At 43.3% G+C, this 20,648-nt stretch overlaps 1 long non-coding RNA gene across 2 annotated transcripts in view; it reads right to left on the bottom strand.

Annotated features, from left to right (window-relative positions):
- The window catches only part of LOC118284303, a 258,240-nt gene that overhangs the window by 174,950 nt on the left and 62,642 nt on the right, over window positions 1–20,648 (bottom strand). For both annotated transcript variants that reach the window (XR_004784799.2, XR_004784800.2), the window contains exon 2: window positions 13,896–14,028. This is a non-coding gene — a long non-coding RNA (uncharacterized LOC118284303). The remainder of the gene's footprint in view (window positions 1–13,895; window positions 14,029–20,648) is intronic.

Below are 20,648 nucleotides of genomic sequence, written 5' to 3'. Positions count from 1 at the left end.
GAGGAGTTAGGGGAGAACCAATATTCATATGGGGGCAGAGGGCAGAGAGGAGGCAGGGAAACGGGATTGTGTACATGAGTGATGTGTGTGTGTGTGTGTGTGTGTGTGTGTGTGTGTGTGTGTGCATGAGTGTTGGTAGATCACTTTTTCTCCTTTTCCCTCCATCTCCCTCTCTCTGCTAAGCCTTCACCACCCCATTATTTTCTGTTACTGAACCTCTGCGATCAATACGCTACACACCAGTCATCTGATAGAGAGAGGGAGGGGGAGAGGGAGAGAGACAGGGCTGTCTCCCCCTCCCCTCCCCTCCACTCCGACCGACCGACCAGAGGCCATGTGGAAATGAAAGGAAAAGAATGAAGGCACAATAACAAATGACAAGAAAGGCTTTTGTTTGTTTGCCCCTGAACTGCCTTTTGTTTACGAGGGTCACCATTCAAGACCAATTAGAGGACGAAGACCACAGAGAAAGACATGTACTGCACGTGTACAGTATGTGTGTACGTGTGTTTGTGTGTGTCATGTCAGATACCGAGTGGGACACACACACACAATAAAGCAATTTGAAAAATGTTATTTCAAACCGGTAAGTAAAACTGCGTTTTGGACAAAGTTACTGTCGTTGAAAAACCTTGAAATATATATATATATATATTTATCCGTTGGGCCTGGTAAATTTGGGGAAAAGGTCAAGAATAATTTTCTAAAATAATCCATGTTACTTAACACAGGTTTTCACTCGTCACTGTGGGGTGAGCACATTTAAATTGAATGTAAAACTTGAAAAAAAGTCCTTCGGTGTTTGATAAAACCGTCAACAAACAAAAACTCCTGCTTTCCCAAATTGTGTGGACTCACAAAAAGCTGATTAGTGACATCCGATTACATTAGTGATTATATTAAACCACACGCCTAAACTGCCAAACAGCTGCAACTTCTTTTGAACATCACTAAAAAGATCCACATTCTCATCATAACGTTCAGGTTCCCGCATAAGAAAAATAGTCTTTTCATAATATGGAATTCACGTGTCAAAGAATTACGATATAAAATGTGAGTTACTCAGTCGATATTTGTGTGAATGTGTGTGTGTGTGTGTGTGTGTGTATTCCTGCCTGTATTCCTTTACTCCACGGGCCACATCAGCCTCAGAGTTCACTGTCATAAGCGCATCTGTGACTACGCACACAACCATGTGTGGTCATCACATAGACTGATGCTTAGTTTCATTTCAAACCTATGATTGACCTTCAGACGTGCGAAAGGAAAATGAGGCTCGAGTGGATGCAGCCCGCTCAACTTGATCGATGAAAGAGCTTCGCTCCTGAAAAGCTTTTTGATTCAGAAAAAACGCCACGTGTAGCAACATCCTATACAGGCATCGCAGGTGAATACAGTTTTCATTGAGTTTGTATGTCTGGCTTCCATGGCTGAGGCCTTGTGCACTAACAGACCTGGTTCCCTCCATCCATGACCCAACTCCCTGTTCTGTCTACACACACACACACAAAGCAACACGAAAAACACACTTTTACTAAAGTTACTCGAGCATCCAGTTTGCCTCTCACCGGCTTCTGGACTGATCTGCATGACTTTGTGTTTACAATTCCGGGACCCATAACATGTTTTTCGGGGACACCAGTGATTATGTGACACTGTTGTTTTGCAACTTATTAATTTTGGATTTTGATGGAGGGACAGGGGGGGGGGGGGGGGGGGGGGGTGAAAAGAGAAGAGGGTGGAAAGAGAAAAAGGGAGGTCCGGGGAGGAGGCGGACTGGGAGGCAGAGTGATGGGGCCACGGGATGACAAGCTCTCTCTCTATATCCCTCACACACACACACACACACACACACACACACACACACACACACACACACACACACACACACACACACACACACACACACACACACACACACACACACACACACACACACACACACACACACACACACACACACACACACACACACAATAACAGAGAGAGAGAGAAAGAGAGAACTATGGTGAGAGGGCAGCGGAGGGAGGGAGAGGCTGTGACATCCCACACTCAGACTGCAGGATTAATGATGAATAAAAAAGAAAGTGCACACAAAGGAGACAGAGGGAGGGAAAGAGCAAGGGAGTAGCAAAAAAAAAAAGGAGAGACACTTTTTTTCCCCCAGAAGGATAGATGAAGTGGTATTGCAAGTCAGGCCTTCTAGGAGAAGACACACACACACACACACACACACACACACACACTACTGTATATACATGAAAATGCAAGCAGACACAACGATGAAAATGAACACTTTCCTAGTTCTTCATCCCTTCATAGACTCCTTTTACTAAGTTAAATACCCCTGCGTACACACACACACACACACACACACACACACACAAACACACTCATACATAAAACAGTTGACACACACTCATGCACAAACACATGGCATTGTGAATCAGGGGATGCTTAATCAATGTCGGAATTTAATCAATAGCCCGGTCCCATGTGGAGGGGCTCCCTCGCTCCTCCTCCTCCACTCTTCCTCTCTTTTTCCTCACAGTTTCCTGTCATCTCCCTTTTCCACTTCCCTCCCTATCATTTTTCTCTCCTCATCCTCCTTTTCCTCCTCTTCCGTTTCACCTTGAAGATGGCCTAAAGTCACTCAGAAGGGCGACTACAGTGTGTTGGTCAATACTGTACCCCCCGAACGGCCCCCACTCCATCTCTCTCAAACACACACTGGAAACAGAAAAATCCATATCAGAGAGAAAATATAAGAGAACGGTGCCTCATGTAATGTTAAGTGTGTTTTTGAGCAGGTCTACTGTACATTTTTATTTGTCACTATGTGAATGCACTGTAAGTGTGTGATATATTCTTTTGTCAAAAAAGTAATCCTGTGTGTGTGTTTGTGTGTGTGAGGGGTGAATTCACACCCCCATGGCATATAAATATGACACTACTGCCTCTCTCCGTCATCACCTGATAAAGGCAGCTTCAGTATCTTTACACACCCTCAGTCTATATACACATGTAAACACAAATCCTGCAAAAATATTCAGGCGGAGTTATACTCCTGTGGTGCAGGTCTTTGCTCATGTAGGGACATGTGAGTGCTAAGCCTATAGATGTTTGTGTGCATGTATGTAAGGATGCGTTCGTGTGTGTGTGTGTGTGTGTGTGTGCCCTGCACAGTATGGACAAGAATGCTGAACCGCACACAGAGTTGCCGGCAATAAAGTTGTGTTATTAAAAATCCCCACATGCGTTATGCGAGCCTAATGTGATTGTACCATAATGCTTGCTTATGAAGATGAAAAAATGTTGCTGCTTGGGACTAGTTTACATAGCAGTTATTATTTTGCTCTGTTTAAATGACAGAGAAACAACCCCAGCTTTTCCATCTGGAATAAATAGGTTTTCTCGGTGTTCATAAAAACATAATTTGCCGGGAGTTATGAGGTTAGGTCTGTAGGATAGTGTGTATAGCACTGCTTTGGAACTTGACCTTTAACTCTTTATTAAACAAAGCTTTAGTCTGTCTTCTTCTTCTACTTATTTTTCTTTTGCAAATCAGGGTCCCATTTCAGGGGACCCTCAGATGTCTGCTTATAGACTATACACTTCTAAAAAAGCACCACCATCATCCATTACAGAGCAAACTGGTGGTTTGTTGAATACTTGTTTAACTATGAGGATTTATTTGTATTACTATGTATTAAGGCAAAAGAAATAAAGTCACTTAAACCTTATTATTTGCCTGTATTCTACATAAGTTGCTTTTTAACAATGGGAACAAAGACTGGATGTTTTTGTTCTCAATGTTAAAAAAAGCATGTCTCAAGTGCTTGTTGGTTTGTGAGAAAAAAAAGATTCCGTCAAACATAAAGTGGAAAGAATATAACATGATATTTTGAAGTGATAATGCAATGAGACATGTTTGGAAGTTGACCCTCTCTCTTTTTTTCCCCCTTTGTTAGCAGCACACAGCAGGTGTTGCAAAGTTTCTGTGTATTTGGGTTCAACATAGCCACAAGGAACACTCTCCCCTCCGTCTGGCCTGGGTGACTCACAGCAGTACCAGAAGATGATACACACACACACAAACACACGCACGCACACACACACGGACGCGCGCACACACACACACAAATGCAGCGACACTCACAGGCAAACAAATGTTGGTACAATATCTGACATACCACAACAAAATAACACGGAAATAATAAACACATATTGCACTCGTACAAAAGCGTGCGTATGCATTAGTGTGTATTGATGTGTGTGTGTGTGTGTGTGTGTGTCTATGGCGTATATATTGTATCTGCATGCATGGTGACCGTCTCTATCCCAGTCTGTTTTTCTGGTGTCAGAACAGATTTAGCAATTGGCAGAAGGAGAGAGGGAAAATGTGAATGTCTGTGTGAGCTATGTGACCTGTCAGTGGTTATGGCTAGTGTGTGTGTATGTGTGTGTGTGTGTGTGTGTGCGTGCATGAGTATGTGTGACTGCATATGCATGTGTGCATACATATATGTGTTTATGCATATTTGTGCGACCGTGCGACCGTGTGTGTATGTGTGTGTGTGTGTATGTGTTTGTGTGTATGTGACTGGGCCGCCCCGAAGCAGCAGATTTGATCTTTGCAAAGGCTAACATCTGTCGCCTGTCATTTTAGCAAGATTGATGACAGCTACCAGAATGGAGGGGTGAGGAGGAAGAAGAGAAAGGGGTGAGGCGACGTCGAGGACAGTGGAGGAGGGAGGACACAGTCGGAGCTAGAGGGCTTTGAGCTGGAGTTGGGAGGGATGGTGGTAATGGACAGGTTGCAATGGGGTCATGTAAGAGATAGCAAGTTTGACAACCTTGTGCACCCTAGCAGACTGGAATGGGCCTGGTGATGCTCCGACGAGGGTGGGCGACTGATTTCATGTTACTGTTCCTTTAAGCGTTTTAGAACCTCAGCTCATTGTGTTGGCTGTACACTGCTGCTATTCAGCCCCGAAATAATGTTTGTGAAATGTATATCAGACAGAGCCACTCATCTAAAATGGGGGCGGGATGAAACACTGACTGATAGTGGAGCACCGCAAAATATTTTTTTGTCAACAACCAAGATGGCTGCTGCTGATCCGGGAGAGAATCCGCTATCAAAATTGAAGAAGGAACAACTGCACTGACAGTGTTTGTTGATATGCCACCTCACACGTTTCAGAGCTCCGATTGGTTGCATGTTTCATCCATTCCAAATTGTAAGAATATTTTTACCAGTTGAATTCTGCAATGCCAGCGGATAAGCGGTGTAGCTTACGTATAAAAAACAGGACAATTTGGTCGATTGTAACATTATGGAAAAGGGAAGAAGAAAAAAAAAATACTCATTAATAACTTTTGCAATCATCTTTGCCATATTGTCTTTTGATTCAGCGCCCAGTGTGTCCACAGGGGCAAGTCCTTGACCACTGCACACACAGCTGGCGGAAAGACAGAAAAAAGAAGTGAAAGCCTAATTAACTCCGGAGTGGAGATATTATCCAAACAGACAGAAAGAGAAGCCACACTCGTTCAAAGCCCAGTCAGCGCAGGTCATGGTCCATGAATTATTCACGCTGGCCGCCAGTTCGCAGAGAGAGTTTTAAGTGGACAATGACCCTGTGCACACTCATTTAGCCTGTGCCTCGGCTAACAAGGCTAAGTATTCACCGACTATCCACTATCCTCCACTAACAAGCTAATGGAATTTCAATCAAGATGATGCGCTAAATGGCTTAACATGGATGAGCCTCACTCTGGCCCTCTACACACACACACACACACACACACACACACACACACAGACACACAGACACACACACACACACACACACACACACACACACACACACACACACACACATCAATATTCAATTAGATCTGTGGGCTTTTCTGCCTGGCTTTGTTAAGTAAGAAGTTGTGTAAAGGGGAAAGCTTACAAAAGCCAAAAGCCTGCTTCCAACCAGGGGGTCGATAACTCAGATGGAAGTCCTAAACTTTCTCTGTAATCATAACCTTGCACGGATAAAAGATGGCGTTTGGAAAGAAAGATGTCATAAAATGGTGAAAGACGTTGATCATGTTTCCCAAAACCCCCAAGATGATCCACACACCAAATATATTTAGTTCACTGTCGTAGAGGAGCAAAGAAACCAGAAAATATTCACGTTTCAGAAGCTGAGAAAAATCAGAGAATTTTGACTTCTTTTTAAAATAAAAACTACTTGAACCGATTAATCCACTATCAAAACAGTTGGCGATAAATTTAGAAGTCAATTAATCGATGAACTGTTGCAGCTCTACTATCCATTGTCGACGTTTTTAAGATGTGCCACTCATGTTCAGCTTCAATACTCCAAATGTCTCAAAGAAATGTATATTGAGTCTGTTTATGTAGCACTTCTACTGTACAACTTCACTGATCGTCTGACTGGACATTATTGTTGTGATGTCGCCACATACAGTGTTATCATAACCAACAGAAACAAACCTAAACTACTCATAAGCAAGACCCAAGTTGTGAAAATAGATATATTATTATTTTGTTTTCATCATGCACTAGACAATTAGCTTGGATTCATTTTCCGACTGTTGAGGCACCTTAATTTCAGAGTTCATCGAATGTCAAATGAAAAGTCCTTGTAGCATTGCATTGTGGGAGAATGTCAATTCCGTCTGATGTGCCAAACTAGTTGATGCGTTCAATTGAACATCTAAAAGAAGGGGAAAAAAATGGGAGAGGGGACAAAGACAGACAGCAAGCTTTATTCCAATTGGCTATGAGAAACAAAAGCCCACTCAACCTTGTTGATAGAAATTGCACTTGAGAGCGGAGCTGGCGAGCGCTACAGTAAATACTGATTAATTTGAATTCCTAATGAATAGGCGGCGAGTCTGAGAGAAGGTAAGGTATTGAAGGAATGTGGCGTGTGTTCTTCATAGAGGTACAAAAAAACCCCCAATTGGATGAATAAAGGAGGCTGAAGAGGGGAATAATTAATTAGTTTGCTAGAGTGAAGTGTGCATTCAAACTGAAGGGCACACCGACAAGGCTTGTGCACACAAATACTCAAGAAGGACAAGGTATGCAACAAAAGTTAAGCAGAAATCAAAGTCCAAGTTTTATGAGGTCTGTTGAAAAATGCCCCTCCAGTGTCATCGCTAAAAAAAAAACTTTCTCCTCATACTTTTTCAAAAAAAATCTCGACTTGCTGTTTAGCAGCAGCGCAGTAACACCTCCGGTGGCTGGGAAACAGGACTAAGATATGCAGAGAGAGGTGAGCGAATGTGCGAATCTCAGTTTCGTTTGAGTTACAGTCTTGTCAGTTATTTTATAGTTTGTGTATTGGTGTTATTAAGCGGGGACATACTGTACTGACAAGCTGCTTTAGTGCATCTTTATCATTTGACGTTATGTCACAGGAAGCCCCTTTTTTTTCCCCTTTACACGCCACACTTCATCACCTTCACGCACTGTGTTTGTATTTTGTCCCGTTCCCCATTGTGCGACGCAGGTATACAGTTGTGTCTCTCTGTGTCGAAGAAAGCCTTGACATGACATCTTTTTTGCATTTGAACGGCAGAGACAAAGGCAAAACATGACGTGTCTGCTCTGCCTGTCTCCCAGGAGGAAGAAGGGGGGAAGGATGAGAAGAAAAAATGAGAGAGAAAGCAGGGGATAAGGGAGAAACGTTATGCAAATGGCTTTTATAAGCCGAGTCGGGCATGTTGTCGTGACACTGTCTATATTTAAAACAGGTCACCTTAACCCCACCCCCACTGTCTCAATGACAGACACCAAGTGAGGCTGTACTGACATCTGGATATTGCACAACTCCGGCGACACACACACACACACACACACACGTGCGCGGACACCGGCGCATGCACAAAATCAAAGGCATTGCCGGATCTCATTTGCATATTCAAACACACACACACAAATGCACATGCGAACACAGCATGACAATGGCCATGATATACGTATATATGTAAAACTGGCCCGGCCCATTCCCTGCAGGCCAGGACCCAATCATCTCGGCACGCCGAGCGGAGACACAACCAGCCAGCCACTCAGCCCGGCAACAGAGGTGACAGAAGAGAATACCTGACCCCGGTGCATTCACCCGTCCCTCCATCCATCTCTCCCCTCCTTCATCTGCCGGCCCCCCATCGCATTCCCTCACTCCTCCATATTCAACAACAGCGGCATGCACGCATGCATACGAGCTCCGATTTAATGGAGCCATCGAGTGGCCGTGAAGGATGGCTGCCGCCTATTTACACCCCCACCACCCCACCACCCCACCCGCCACCCCGCCAGGCCCTCAGGCTGTCCATTTTTAATGTAGACGATATGGCACTGACCAGCACTACCTCTCCATCCTTCTCCTTCTGCCACCCCCACCCCCAAAACCTCCATTTCAAGAATTTCATCACTTCATTTGCTTTATATTTTTTCCTCTCTGTTGCCTTGACCTAGATACCAATGAAGTAGAGTGACACTTCTCCACTGGCCAGAGCAGGACCCCTCATATCTCGCAACCATTACCCCACCATATTGGCATCTCTCTCTCTCTCTCTCTCATGCTCTCTCTCTCGCTACTGTCCATAAAATATGCCTCAGCGTTATCTCTCCCCCCACGCAGGAGAATAATGAAAGGCAGTGGCATGACAGATTGGACATAGATGAGATTGCCGCTGTGACTATATGCACGGCTCGCCTCGGCCCCAGCTTTGCATCTGAAATGGAAAAAGGGTGGAGGGCGTGCATGTGTGTGTGTGGGTGGGAGGCAAGTGGGGGGGGTACAGGAGATGTTGGGTGCAAGGGGTGACAGTAAGCTTGAGGGGCAGTGGGTGCAGTGGTGTGGGGGCTATAAGGGGGTGGGGTAGTGTGTGAGGAAAAAAGGGGGGGTGGATTGGTCTGTGTGGCTGATGAGTTTGACGTTTAAGGGGAGGCAGATTCTGTGTGTGTGTGTGTGCGCGTGTGTGTGCGCGTGTGCGTGCGTGTGAGTGTGTGTGAAATGACTGCATTGCGAACAGAATGCTTAAAAGTAACACACATCCTGTAATTTCATTGCACACACAGGAGCGTTATTTCGACGCAGCGTCACCGTGGAGTCGATTGGCAGCAGTCTGGAGGTTGAGGTGAGGCGGATTACTGGCGGCCAGCTTGGCCACGAGTGCTGAACACGCTGCCAAGGCGGCTACTGTGGCTCGGCGGCACGGTGCCAGCAGGCAACATGTAGGCACCTGTTACTGCTACAGCCGGACATCATGCTTAGCGGCGGTGCCAGCAACTGCTGCTACAGCGGGGGGTTAACGGGGGCAGGGAGAGGGGGGGGGGGGGGGGGGGGGGGGGGGGGGGGGGGCTGTCGTGCTCTGATGGAAGTAGCCTCATGTTACACTGCTGAGCTGATACTGGTATGAAAGTGAATATCACTGTAATGAGTTAAGTCCTTATTGTCAAATTATTATTATCATAAATGTTTGGAGGAAATAGGCTGACAAATTTTAGTTTGTGTGTGCACATGGTGCTGTATTACAAAATATATCCAACCAATTATTTTTTTTTGTCCTTACCTGAGCTGGAGAGAGAACCAGGGTTACTGGCCTTCATTCTTAATTTCCCCTGATAACATTTTTACATTTTATCATGTTCTCGGATCTGCTTCTGTTTAATTTGCAGTTTGTCACTGTGGTTTTTTTGCAATTTATTTGGTTATTTTAGGATGATTTGATGAATGGATTGAAAATTTAATTCAAAAAAAGCTATGACAACACATTACATTCACTGCCCACAATGACCCAATACACCCAGAAATATTCAAGGGGCTGCTATCTGTGTATGGATATATATGCGCATAATCCAGGTAAAAAACTTTTATATTGCTGAAATCTAAATTTTGAAAAAAAAGGCAGATTAGAAGCAATTTAAATTAATTTATGAATGAAATGGCATTTTCTGTTTAAGAGAGAAACTGTAGTGGGTTTGGCATTTACATATACTGTGTTGTTGGAATAAGTGCTGTGGAAATTTTGGAGATCACTACTTGTTTGTGCTGAAATTATTAAATAATTGCTCATATTTCATTTTAAGCACTTAATTCAAAACATACTTGAAGTAAATGAGTTAAAGTTAAGTTTCCCACGTTGTGACTAATTATCACCACCTGTATCATTATTTTCACCATCATCTTTAATTGAGCTGAAATTATTAATTTGTGCAATCATAAGTGACTTAATCAACTTCATTGTTTTTTTAAATAATTATTTTTTTAAACTCTCCAGTGAAGATGCCAAACACAGTTTTCAGCTAATCTAATTTATTATATAATTAAAGGTTTCATATAACTATCTAAATTATCTAAATTGATTATTTTGCAGTTTTGGTAAAAAATGTAAATCTAACGCTCGAAAATCATTTAATCATTTCCTATAGCCCAATTATTCCATGAAATATATTAAGTAATTAATAATTTGACTTTGTCCAAACCATATTCCCCATTCTCTCGGCAGAAGATCTTGCTCGAAACAAAAAAGGTTTTTGTTTCTGTCTTTGCGTCATATCTTAATACCGCTGACAACACATTTGCCAGGGAGCAAAGGGACCAAAGTTCCCTCTTTAAAGACACTGAGCGTAGACGGAAGTGCAGGAGGGAGGAGGAAGAGGAGATGGGGAGTTAACCGGCGTGGTTTTTTTTGGCAGCGCGGCTTGAGCTGTGTTGCGGCTAAGCTGAAAACGAAGCTGACATGACCCAGAGTGAAGCAGGTAAACAGGCCCAACCTGCTTTGCCTGGGGTGACCATCTGGCCCTGTCTCATAGCAAACCAGCCTGCATGATGCACACACACACACACATCCTGAACTCACACACACACACACACACACGGGCGCACATGCTGGTGTACCTGGTGTCCCCTCTCTGCTCGCTTCTGTTTTTGTTTTTGTCTCTCAAACGTTGACATGCTTTGGCTGCGAGCGACGGGAGGCATCAGGTAGGGGAACGGGCGAGGCAGGTATGCTCTCGCACGCACACGCGCGCGCGTGCGCACACACACACACACACACAAGTATCCACACCGACACAGACAACATATGGTGATTGGGCACAGTGTTGTAGTCCTTAAGTGGTGCTAACTTGACCCGAGGCAAGAGAGACAGAGAGGGAACGATGGGGAGAAAAGAGGCAGAGAGGAGAAGGGAGGTGCTTAAAATTGCTGCAAATTATTGATGCACTGTTACAGATACCTGCTGGCACAACACGTCTCAGTCTGTCTCACACACACACACACGCTCACACACTTGCAAACCTATTTCACCTCCTAACTTTGGTTTATTCCTAAAAAGCCTTCACACTGTCAAGTTTTGATTTAAAACAACCTATCATCCTTGCGAGTCTCCTCCGAACCCCCCCCCCCCCCCCCCCCCCCCCCCCCCCCCCAAAACTCTAATTAAAATTTATTCCGCTGCCATCAGCGACTTGTTCATTATGCAGAAACAAAGGAAGGCTCTTTGAATGAGAGCAGAAGAAAGGCTTTTTCTGCTGTTATGTCTCTGGCCTTTGCCAGGGACAGCGTGTATTGTGATGTTTCATACCAGATAAAATATTCATAAAAAGGAAGAGTGCAAAGTTCCAGGGATGGCGGGGGGGGGGGGGGGTTGAAAGAAAAAAAGTTAATGAATATGAGTAATCAAATTCGCTATCTCCTCCTTTTTTTTATTGAAAGTCCTTTTTTTTTGGACTTAATTAGAGCCTATTACTATTCTAATTGGCTGAGTCGTACACGTCCAGTTCAGTAGCGTCATTACGGAGCTATTAAAGAAGACCCACCGAGATGGAGGAACAGAGAAAGCATAATCAACCAATCAATTAGGATCTTTGAGGGAAAATGAGCTTTGCTACATTATCACGTTTGATCTTATGTCCTTGGTTTAGCCGCCGTGTGTAATTCTTTTATATAATGAACACATCAGCCAAACGTCTGAATTCTTCCACAGTCCTTTGTTGCCGCGATCAGCGCGGACGGTGCGTTTCTGACACGGTGATTTCGCAGAGGGAACAATTTAGTGATTATCCTTTTTGTTTTTGTGTTTTGAACAATTTTTTGTGCCAAGTGGCCAACCGGTGAAAATAGATTTAATGTTAAAGAATGCCAAGAACATATGTTTTTATTCTAAGCGTTGTGAATTTGTTTTGCAGAATTTAGATCACCTGTTCATTCTACTGCTTACAAGCCTTACAAAAACTATTTTCTTTTCTTTTTATCTTTGTGACATAATGTCCTATATGCCGATCATAACATTACAATGTGTGCAGGAGTTTGGGTGCTAATTAGCAGCTCAACGTATATATAATCCTGACGGGAGATTTCACACATGTAGAGGACAGTGTTCAAATGTCGAAAATCACCCTTTGTGTCGTTTGCCGCTCATGCTGCTGTATTATATGATAATGTTTAGGTTTTAGGTTAGTAGGGAATCCTCACATTATAATTATTACATGATTAGCAAAAGTAGGAGAATGGCACAGTGTGAATTCTGACACATAATTTGGGTCTTGGATGATATGAAAAGTACAGTACAATGTGAAATACTGATCATCAGTTGGTTCATCCGACATTCTATCCACAGATTGTTTTATTCTCCTCAAGTTATTGGAACCTCCCCAGAAACGAGTAATGCTCCGGCGGTCGTACCGGGACATTGTGTCACATGGTTCGGGAATGTCTGGGAAAGTGGTCAGCATGCATTCATCTAATATTATCGGGATTAATATTCCTCGTTTCCCATCAACACCGCTCCTACATAAGGACTCATTTCATCCTAGTCCCCAAAGTTAGTGTTTGGATATTATGTATAATTAAGTAATAAAGGGTAGCCAGAAAAAAAAAGGTGCATCACAGAGTGGTAGAAGTCAAGGACCACCGGGCTAAAGTGAGTTCAGTCAAATGTAACAGTCCTGGAGTAAATCCTCCTTCACAAATATTTTGATGTTGAGTTTGTGGTGATGCCGATTCAAATGTATGATAATTCTGGAGGATTTTGCATAACTGCACTGCATTATACAGAGAGGTGTTTCAATGCGGTGGACAACATGATAAAAATTTAAATAATAAAAAAACAGCCTGTCCTGTGTCAGTGAATACAAAAGATGCCCCACAAAATGCAGCCTCCAAAATGACCATGAAGTTCAATCAGTGCTTCTGCGAAACAGTTTCAACACAAACCAAACAATTACACTGCCGTCATGTTGGGCTGCCACTTTAGTCACATGCACCTAATGGACTGACAACTGACTTTATGATATTTGTATGTGGGTATGTGTATTTGTATCACGACTGTAATCCTTATGTGTATTTTAGCAGTTTATGTCTTGTCTTTCTTATAATAGACTGATTTAATATCTCTGCACCTCACCACACTTCTGAGAGTCATAGCACAGGGACATTGTGACATTTCAGTTTTTGTTTTTATTTCTTAATTATTAAGTCAATTAATTATTCACCAATCTAAATCTCCAACATACGTGGGTGAAAAGAATGAAGAGCTTGGAATGCCGGAAACGTTTGTATCATGGAATTAATAAAAACTAACTGACATGATGAATATTGGGCATTGGCGGCCCATGAGGGTCTGGATGGTTCAAGTCTGGGTTATCCTGAATTGAACTCAAGTACTAAACATAGGAGTCATCTTTTTGTGTCCCTATCGATAGACAATGACTGTCTCCCTTTACAGTGTAAATTCAAGTTCATCTTACTTGATTTACCATGCGTCTTTGTATTTACTTTCTTTGTTCATCCTCACAGTTTCTACGGATAAATAAATACGTAAAGACAAAGACTGTGGCAGCTGAGAGCGGTCATTACCGTCTAGATGTTTGATTGCACGGCGGATCCATCAGTGACGGGAATGTCCGCCAACTTGGCCCGAAGGTCCTGGGCCACCTCGTCTCATTTAACATCCACGCCGGCTCCTTCCCTGAAGTGGAGCCACGGACGGCTGAGGACAGGGAGGATATTATTTGTTGAAGGTGATGAATTATTACATGTAGGTCACCAAAGTATCAGATTAGAAGGATCCAGTGTTCACTTGATATTTGCTCTCCGTTATTAAGACGATAAAGGGAAGGAAAAAAAAACATACAAGGTCAAATTTGGACTCGAGCTGCAGCAAGTTCTGCACCTCGTCACACACACATGTTCGGAGCAGATCGAAGGAGAGAATTTAAACATGGAGGCGGGGGGGGGACGGGGGGACAGAATCATAATGATTTAAGTGATAAATTTTCAAGTCTGCTGAAATTGCAGCGAGGCCCGAGCGGCAGCGGCGGCCACCGAATCTGTAATTATCCCTTGGATTCAATAAAAGCGAGGGAGAACAAAGAGCGAGGAAAAACAGTTCACTGGTAAGTAAAGCGGTTTTGTGAATTGCCGCTACACCGGTACAGGATAACACCAAAGATAATAGCATCGTCTTCTTCTTCTTCTTCTCCTCCTTTTTCCCTCCTTTCTTTCGTTCTACCTGAAGAGCAACTTCACAGGGGTGCCACAGTGTTCGGAGGCAGAATCGATAACACTATCAAAGGGCAGAATCTCCACCCTAATGAAAGGAAAGAAAATACTGCGGGCTACAGGCACTGAAAGACCACTAGAGATCTATGCGTATCAACACGCCCGAGACTAAATATGAAATCAATTCATTACACCCTTTATTTCTTTCTCAAACACAGTTCGGCGCCGAGATAACAAATTCAGCCGCTACCTCCTTTATTTTCCCACTTCTTTCATTCCCTCTTTCCCTCTTTTTTCCCTTCCATCTCTCCCCCAATTAATGGAGAGACATGCAGTGGACACTTTCCAGCGACGGAGGCAGCATAAATAGATTAAATTGCAGGGGAGATTATAATTTATCATTTCTTTATTAAAAAGTAATGCGGGTGAATTAACTTTGAATTAAATTCTATTTGCATGGCATTACTGGAATCATCTGTGTAAATGGCTTAAAATCTCAAATGGGACATTGTTCCCCTCCAACAGTATAATTGTAGAGAAAGAACTCTTTTTTTTTTCTTTTTTTCATTATTCAGGGAATTATATGAGACCAAAAAATTAATCTGAAACTATTTGAACAGTGTGAGAGGTGAGACTTTAATCACACCCCCGGAAAAATATTATGCTTTCCAGGCACATTATGGACGTCTGTCTTATTGCAATGTTCGAATGCTGTTTTATATATATTTAAAAAATGAAATTGTTTCTGTCCGGGTGATGGGCTCTCGACGGACATAGAGTGACCGACCGACCACACGTGTACAAGTCTGAATTATGACTCAAGCTTTATAGAAAAACTATATCAGCGGGACAGCACAGTGTGGGGGGCCCACACAACCTTCTAAATCACAGAGTTGACAGGACCATATAACACGATGTCAGCCAAACATTATGACAACATGAAAGAGCCCAGGTAGTAGTAACTCATGACAGGGACTGAAAACTGAACTTCAGTGGTCTGTCCGAGCGGACGACTCAATCGTTTGTTCCACAACAGGTTCACACAAGGACATTCTGCGACGTCCTACGCGTGGGGTTGTGTGACACTGTGGGACCTCCCCTCAGAAACAGTTGGGGGGAAAAGGAACACACCCCCCCTCCCCCCACTGTAGTCAACTTGCCTAGTTTTGCTCAATCTCTGGATACTTAGGCGATCGTGATTGTGTTATTTGATCACGTACGCTCAATAATTGAACATAAGATAGCCTGATATTGCTGTTCAGACTGCAACAAATACATAAAAAGGTCTGTCCGAAGGCCCTTTATTCGTTTCTGACTCTGGGAACTTGAGAATAAAACAGTAGAATTCACCAAAACGACTGTATCTCTGAACTATATCTTGAAACAACTCACATATTTAAGCCAGTCAACCTTATCTCTTTTGGACAACCAATATAATATCTAAATATATACTACTAATATGTATTTTTTTAACTTCCATTCCCTCCCCCTGGAACTGTATTGAGGTCCACCTCTTACTTTGAAAAACTCTTTCCTGTGAGAATAAGTTTGCTGGATAAAAGATTAGATCACTGTTTGAAAACAGACACTTTATAACCTGTGCATTGAACTATTAGTATGTTTTGAAGCAGTCATACATACAAATTAAAATAATTGATTGATTTGTATTCACGCCCCAGAGTGCTGCATGTGCGAGCAAGGCAGGCAGCTGGTTCACAGTAATGTCACCTTGACGGGCTACATTTTCAAGGTCTAAGTTTTAAATAATTTCATACAAGTAAGTGCCACAGACGACCATGTGACTAAAAACAGAGCGACACCACCGTGTGCTTCAGCTGGGTTTCACCCTCACATGGATTCAACATAATGTGGCAGCACAGCCTCAGTAACTTTTCTTTTCTTTCCACTTTTTTTTAATGGCACAGTTTAATGAAATGGTTTAAAAGAAGGAACGGAGCGGCGAGACCAAGCGAAGAGAAAAAAAAGAAGGCAGACATTGATGAGCAATTTGATTGGCACACGACTCGTGGGACATACCAAATGAGAGAAGACCCAGGGGACGGGAGGAGATCTGATTAGCTGGGCATGGTGAGAATGGAGTGTACCACGACTAATTCAAGACGGAGCAATGAGAGATTGAAAAATCGCCCAAGCCTAATGCTCCACACAGTTTTTATTGAAATTCAATACATTTTAGCAAACGTCTCCTCGCCTCTCTGCCTCTCTTTGTTTTTACAGTGAACTGTCGCACACACACACACACACACAGGAGCAAGAGAGAGAGAAGTTGGTCCATGAAACACACATATCTGCCATTTAACGGACAGACATCACACACACACACACACACGCACCACAGAGATACACACACATACCGAGGCCTTATTTTCCCAAAGAGTGGAGTATGTTTTCAGTTCAATCATCACTCTTTGATACTGAGCCATTTTGCACATGCTCAAGGGCATGTGCTGGAGATGTGGAGGGAAAGTGGGGGAAACACACACACACACACACACACACGCTCCGACATACATGCGCTGATTGTGATTGGCCTAGATGGTTTGGGTGTTAAGGCGGTAGTGCAATAGTCTCCAGCACAGTGTCAGAGCCGAGCCCAGCTGTGGTGACTGCTGATATGGCGCAGACAAGAGCCCCCCGGGGGCCACAGCGGGCTCCAGCTCCGGTTAAGCGCAGCCTGAACTGGCCGTAGTGCAGCGAAAAAGCACGAGGTGTGACACATTTCTTCTGTATAGTCACTACGCTTTGTTTTGTTTTTCTTTAAAAGGCATTTTCCCCACCTGAAAGTTCGAACAAAGGTCCAAACTATGGTTCAAGACTGTGTTTGCATTTGGTCTGGTTAGTTTTGGATTCACATGGCCATTCAGGGAGCGTACTAAATAATATTGTATTATAACATCTATACTTGACATTGTAGACGGGTGCATGTCTGACTTAAGCGTGCTGTCGATTCAGCGGGTAGTAGTCTTTCTGTTTGAATAGAGACAATTAATGAACCAGTTAATATCGTTGCCACTCTCATATCATTATGGTTTTACTACCAGCACCCCCAACTTTTTTGGTCTGACAAAGTTTTGGTCCGTTGGTCTGTTTTTTTCTTTTCTTTGGGGCTAAACTCAAAAGTTCACAGTTCCCGACCAAACACGGTAGGTGTGAAAGTGCCCTTTAATTATTGAAACAAGTCATTAATTAAACTGTTCACGATACAGTGCAGCTCATCTCTCCACATGTGAAGTGGCTGCTTTCCATTTATTTGCAACTTTCTACCACATTTCAAGTGAACTTATTACATTCTGCATAGTGGGTTTGTATTTCATGGTCATTTCAGACTGGATGTCCAGAACACATTTTGATAGCTGCCCATGTAAACTCTGTTTACATGTTGATTTACCTATACATGTGATTGTAAAAGCCAGACGACTGCGTGTTAGGAGTACTGGTTGGCCTCGTGGTGAAGACACATACCTTGTTGCAAGGCAGAACTGGCCATAAATACTGAAAAACAGACTGAACTGCTTGGTTTTATTTATTTATTTCTCTGTAACATATCCTGTCCCAATTCCAGTGAAACCCTTCTGGGACTGACGTCTTCCGTCTCTTTGGCCGATTGGAACTTTTCACAAAGACAACTGTGTTTTCATGTTGTCTGAGAGTGCGAGACGATGTAACTGTGTGTGCGCGCCGTTGACATACATACAAGTGCACATCCGCACACGGAGGGGGTAGTGGCAGTAAGAGCAGCCCATCACTCTGACTCTCTTCATACCCCCTCATGCCTCTTTCATACCAAAAGCGAAAATCTATTTTTAATCACTTTCCACGGAGAAAGTTTTTTTCTTCTTCCTATTAACTCTATATCCTGTCTTCTGTGTATTGTTTCCCCTTTTCCTCCTTTTGTTCATCCTATGCACCCACTCCCTCACACACTTCTTATCGCCATCTGTTTTTGAATACTAACACTAACTGTATATTCTATGCACACACACACGCACACGCACACACACACACACACACACACACACACACACACCTACCCCTAGTGTCTTGTCCTCCCTCTCTTCTTGCCTTTCGCTTTCATTCCCCCCTCTCTCGCTGCATTTGCTTGGAAAATGTTTGAACTCTTCGGCTCGCTAAGATGTTGCTGAAACAGAATATGAATTAGTCCCCCTCCCCATCTGTCCTAATGCTGCTTCTGCTTATGCTTAAGACGCCCCCCCCCCCCCCCCCCGCCCTTCCCCACCCCACCCAACAACCACCAGGCCCTCCCCATGCATAAATAATAAAACAATACAAAAGGAGGAGAGGCCCGCTGTCGAGGCACACATGAAAGAAGTGCTGAACTCCGAGTCGGAATGACAGGATTCAAAACTTCCTCAGAGGGAGCACGCAGGGTGTGGTGGGGAGTGGGGGTATGGGGAGTGGGGGGGGGGGGGGGGGGGGGGGGGGCTGGAGACAACGGAATGGAGCCAGCAGATGTGAACCTCTTTATGTGAGACTGTCCTCCTCTACAAAACAAACCAATAGGTTGTCTGTTGCCTGTCAGCTTATTACGACCCATAGTTATGTGTTATTGTTAGGCGACCTCGAGCGGCCATGTTGATATGGACGGGAGCAGAGAAGGACATCAGGTGACGTTAGGAGGAGGGTGGGCTTGAGGGGTGGACACACATGTTTTCGTGACTTTTATCAAACTTGACTACAAGTGATCAAACAACAGTGTGAATTTGGAGGCATGGTTTTCATGTTTTTAGCATAAAACGATGCATACTTATGACACTTATCTCCTGAGACTAGGTCAAAGGCAATCAGTTCAAGGTGAAATCAAGCACCTTATGAAAGTTTTAATTGGGAGCAACCGAACCAAAGTTTAACAGATGTCCTTCAGATAGGAGGAGCATACAGTAAAACAACACTGATGGAGTCCATGCTGTACAATGTACATGGTACTTAATTTGTGTAATTCATACAAATTCATCAAGATAGCAGGTGAACATATAGCAAGCGTCGAGCTTGTATTAATAGCAAACTGCACTGACACATGAAACTGAGAGCAGGTCACAAAACAGGGATATATACAACATGATACAGATAGGTGACAATGTCATGTCGTCAGAATCGCGATCAGAAACATCGTTGATCTTCGGCTGAGGAAAGAAACCAAGTGTACTTCAGTCACACCAGGAAACAAGATTGATAGCATTTCGGTAAAGGACAGTGGTTTTAGTTGAATGTAAATACAAATATATATATATAGTCCGAAGTGAACTGTGAACATTCTCTCTACTAGATCAGATCATGACCACTTCAGTAACAACATACAGTATTTGCAAACTTGCCAAATATGTGAATTTACAACAAATCCTCATTACGCTAATAGAAAATGTAATTTGGATATTTCCTACAGAACATATTTGCTATTGCAAATTAGCTGCATATTAACACCAGCATTGCCTCTGAGATGTCATTCAGTCATAAGTTATTAACATTTTATTACTTCATACTGACTGAAACAGCTTGATGGACACACACACGCACGCACGCACGCCTGTACTCATACTATCAGAAGAACTGGACCACCCCATTGATTTTATAGACATAGAATTCACATTTGTCAAATTTTGTGCTGACTTCTCATTCATCGCTCTCACATATCTCTTATCCTACAACCTTTTATTTCTCTCTTTCCTTACGTCATCTGGCTTTCCCCAGCTCGCTCTCTCTCCCTCTCTCTATGAAGTCTGCTTATGCATTAAGAGGGATTTTGTTGTCCCCAGACACCAATTTGCATAAAGTGGATGCCATCATCAGTTCAAGAGAGGCAAATTATTTCCCTGGCAACATCACACTTTCCTCCTCCTTTCATTATTTATTAATTTTTTTTTTTTAACACAGTGCAAGCTGGGGCTTGTTAAGACCATTTAGCCAGATATGCTAAATATCGCTCTCCTTAAAGTGCCTTTATCAATGAACAGCGACAGGGGTGGGCTGATACCCAGAAGAAATTATTGAATTAAGGACTCGGCCAATCGTTTCCCCCCCACAGTTCTCCCTCTGCCGTAGCTGCAGCTTGCCCGCGTATGCGCTTGTGTC

Source organism: Scophthalmus maximus, chromosome 10, assembly GCF_022379125.1.
Source record: "Scophthalmus maximus strain ysfricsl-2021 chromosome 10, ASM2237912v1, whole genome shotgun sequence".
In the NCBI taxonomy this organism is placed as follows: Eukaryota; Metazoa; Chordata; class Actinopteri; order Pleuronectiformes; family Scophthalmidae; genus Scophthalmus; species Scophthalmus maximus.
This window is presented reverse-complemented; position numbering and strand designations above follow the sequence as displayed.